Below are 4,679 nucleotides of genomic sequence, written 5' to 3' on the forward strand. Positions count from 1 at the left end.
TTTGGGGGGGGGGTTGGGGTGGGGGCGGTGGGGATAGGCTATGTCATATTCACTGGATGAACTTGGGGTAGATAAAAGCAGAGGTGATAAATGCCTGTAGGCGTTTCATCACTTGACACATGAACAACGGACTTGCACATTTTTAAATAATGGGGTTGATATTAAACAGCTTTTTTCCAACGTCGAGGCTAAATGTATTTTGTTTGAATGCAGCGCTCCAATGTGCTGCTCGCACTGAGCTCACTATCTGCCTGACATCTGTGGTGTTAAACAAAAATATGCTTCTCGCTTTGAGTCCATTCGTTTTGGGTGGAATTAATGGCTGAGAGAAAATCAGGGTTGATGAATGGAAGATTGTGAGCCGATGATGTGTTGTTTCTGCCCCAGGCTGCCTTTTAAATGCACTGGCTTTGGCTGGGAAAACCACAGCTTCCATCTAGGGTTAAATTAGGGGTTCCCAAAGTGGGGTCCGAGGACCAGTAGTGGTACTTGGGAGGACTGAAATGGGTCCAACATGGTGATATTTTGGTTTCGCCATTAATTTATTTGGAGCTGGAGGTTTCACTGTGTATTGTGAGCTAAAAATGAACCATTGAGAGGTGGTTTCACACGAGGTTCCAAACAGAGATTGTTAGCATTTTAAAATGTATTATAACCCCTAAAATCCACAAAGTTGTTTTTATTCACCATTATTTCTCTGCTCTGGGACTAAGATGCTTTTCAGCTTTGTCCAAGGCAAATAGACCCAATTTATTTGATATTTTTTAAGGAGACAGAAACTAACATTGTTTTGACCATTTGGTTATAAATCTTGCTCACTTGTGCTAAAGAGGCTGAACCCTTTAAACTGAAGGTTAACAAAACAACCCGGTCTTTAAACGCATCATAGCTTCTGAGGTTTAAATACGTTTAAACAAAACATAGGCCATAAGATGGAATTTTGTCCCCAAGAGACTCAAACTCGAAACAGAATATCCTGGATCAGTTGATAAAAAAAAGAGAAAAATGCACTCTAATATTTCTATAGGGACTTACGGTGACAGTGAGACTGACAGTGGTGACCCTGATGGTATTTTCCTCTTCCCTATGGTGTGTCATTTCTTTGTAATATTCCCATAGGAAGTTGTGGTGTGATATTTGTATGAGAATCTCTCTAAAATAAATCATTTTATTTTGGAGCTGACAGTCAAAATACAAAGCTGCTATTTCCCTGCCACTTCCTGCTTAACTACAAAAAAAATGAAAATGTGTTGCCCTCTGTGGGTGTCATAATAATATTAATTACAATCGGATTCTTCCCCATTCCACCCGACAAGCTGCCAGTCCCTGTTCTGATGTCTGCAGCAGTGCAGAGTGTGGAAGGATGAGCCTGTATTCATGAACTGAAAGTCACATTTTAACGCTTAGCATTACTAGGCAAACGAGGGGGATCGATTGGGAATCGATGGCTGATCGGATGCTGATGGCGTTGACTAATTCACCAGATGATAAACAAATTAAAGTAGGGCCTTTTTTTTTTTTTTTTAGATCATTTTATTTCTACAGAATTAAGAGAACAAACAGAGCAGCTTTGGTGTTGCAGTGAATCAGCTCCCTAGTGACTTTAAGTGTGACTATCCAAACATGTCTGCGGTTACAGATGTTATTTATTTATTTATTTATTTATTTCTAGACAGATAAATGACATAAAAGTGATGTCGTCCTCTTGTGAAAAATGTACCGTAATATTCCCATAATACCCAGAACTGGAATCTGTAGCCATCATATTCCAAAGTGCGGTTTAAGTGACCTTATTGGACTTGACTGTATTTTGAATCAACTGCAGTATGGCTCATTTACTGCTATATGGGATAAAAAGCACAGTCGATATTATCCCTCTGAAATTCAGTAGGCTAGGTGTTGACTGTGTATGAGGATCGTTTTCACACGCTGTTTTGTTGTCAGTGCGGGGAAATAAAAGAGGTCCCTCTCTGCATCATCACCACTCGCCGTTTGACCTGCCATTTGGATGCCTGGCACGAAATGACACCCCGGAAATAAAGCCCTCTCTCTCTCTCTCTCTCTCTCTCTCTCTCTCTGGGCTCTGAAGTAGACTTTTGTGGAGCCCAGTAATCATAAAAGTGCGCCCCCGTGCCCTTCATCCGCTCTCTAGCAGATGCAATTAATAGCGCGTCGCGTTAATTACACCTTCCTTTTTATTTAGGTGACTTGAAATTTCCCATTAGGCTCCCAGGGAAGAAAAATACACACACACACACACACTCACAAACTGTTGTGGCGCTGAGCTGTGGAGACACAGAGGGAAGATAGTCGGTGCTCTAGCGCCATCTAGCGACACCAGCAATGACCCGAGGGTGAGTCCGAGCTGTTATGTCATTTTCATCTTCTGTGAGGGTCGGAAATAAATAAAGTAGTAATTGCTTAATAATCAGGTGGAGATGTGGAAATATTTAGTGATAATATAATAAATGTGAGAAAGCCAGCCGGGGCCTTCACAAGGAAATGAATCTGTATCAAAGTAATAGAATGGGAAATTACCATCAAATAAACATACAATAAGGTCGGTAGACAGCAGGTCTTTGTGGAGCTCAGTCACACCAGCTCATACTTATTACAGCAGACACACATCACTGTCAGTCCTTCTATGTGGAAGTACAGGAAAAATAATTCATATTTTCATATTTATTATGGTAATCAATTAATCTGTTTATAGACAGACAGAAAGGTGTCAAAAATGTTAATAACTGATTAATTGTTTATAGCGCTTAAATGGTCCCACCCAATGGTGAAAAAACAAAAGAGATTTATATATGTATTTCTTAGTTCCTTCATTTACATTAAACATCCTCTTTGAACAATCTGGAGACATGTTTCTCAATTTAAGTGAAATATAAGACAGTTTGTAGTAAGACATATTTCTTGTTGTGGACGAGAGCAAAGTGTGAAACTCAAGAAATGAAATATTTTACAAATAAAATATGTGAAACGTTCCATGAAACGTTTAATTAAAGATAAGTAAATAAACGGTCATATAAATAAAATATGAAATGGTCAATATGCAGTTTGGTGTTTGTAGAACTACATCAGACCTGCTCCTCTGTCAGCTTTTTTGTGATGGATTCTCCTCTTATACTTTGGGTATGAGTAGCCTAGCTCCGCTGTGACTGTAATTGTGCTTAAACTTGACTTTTGGAAATGTCAGAAAAACACACTGATATAATAAATAAATGCACAATGGAGTAACTTTATTAGATTTATTTAGATTTATCTCAACAGTTCATGCTTAGAAAACTGTGTATTCCATGGCAATATTCAGTTTTTGTACAGCATGTTTTTATAAAATAACTATAAAGTTATCAATCTTTCTGGGGGTATTCATTCATATCATTCTGTTCAGTAAATCCTAAAATTAAACTAAATTTAAGAAAAATATTTGCCAATGAAAACTCCCCAATTAACAGGACACGTGCCAAGAGAGATTTATCTGCCACTATTTTCCTGGAAGGAAGCCACCTGAAAACTCCTGAAAATTGCATCCTGGGGAGGTTTTTTACTGAGTGCTAGAGATGGCTCAATCAGGTTACGATCAGTAGAACAAATGTTTCAACAAGGCATCGCAAGTCAAAATGTAAAGACCATCAATGGGTTGAGTGAACTAGGTAATTTTGGCCCTAAGATGCTCCCATAAAAACAGGACTAATATTTTTATTGGCTTTAGTCACCTATCAAGCAAAAATGCTGACTCAGTTTGACATTATTTTAAATTGAATAACTATCCTGGTATTATGAATGCTGGCTCACTATCTCACAGTTGTGGCGTTGTAATCAGTTACAAAAATAATTGTAAGTTGCAGCCCGAGTCTCGGCACTAACAATGTAACTGTAGTTAGAGTCCTGGCAAGATAATCAACCCACGCACTGGTTTTACAGACCTTTTAACTCCACATCTCTGTCTTAAAGGTTCGTACTTGCTGTTGCAAAGTGCTCCTGTGAAAATCAAATGCTGAATGTGAAAGGACACCTCAGCCTGTAAAGCCTGTTCAGGCAAGCTGGCATCATCATGCAGGCTATCAGCTCAAACTGTTTCAAGTGTCTTCTACACACATTTTTATCAGGTGATCAGGGCACTCTTTGCCTCTCTGCTCCCTATCGCCTGCATTAAAATGTCAACCTGTTTTATTTGAATGCTGTAGATCGACAGAGACAGAGGTGGCCTGTGCCTCCAGCAATAGGTAATGAAGTGGGACATACAGTATACTAAATGAGCAGTGCTGAGTCGGCACACTGAAAACAATCTTTATTTGTATTTAGCAGATTCACTAACTTGTTGGAAAAGTGACAAATGAGAAGAGGCAGATATTTCTCTGTCTGTCTGAGGGAACAACATTAATACACAATCTCACTCAGATCACATGAAGTCATTTAACATTGTGTGTAACAACATAATGTTTTAATATGATTTCCTGGGGTCTAATTAATTTTGAAAATGAATGTTTTTGTGACCAACTTTATTTACCCCCCCTGCCCCCGCCCCCAGAGATCTCAATCAATGTCTTTGTATAAAGTTTCCCTGTCAAACATCATGTCCATCCCTGACTCGTGTGAAGATGAATCAGCCATCTGTATCAATCACTCATTCAATCTGTCTTCCTCTCTTTGCCCCCCCCCTTCCGCCCCCT

This window comes from Morone saxatilis, unplaced genomic scaffold (genome assembly GCF_004916995.1).
Source record: "Morone saxatilis isolate NCDOM2014 unplaced genomic scaffold, NCSU_SB_2.0 Contig24, whole genome shotgun sequence".
Lineage (NCBI taxonomy): Eukaryota > Metazoa > Chordata > Actinopteri > Moronidae > Morone > Morone saxatilis.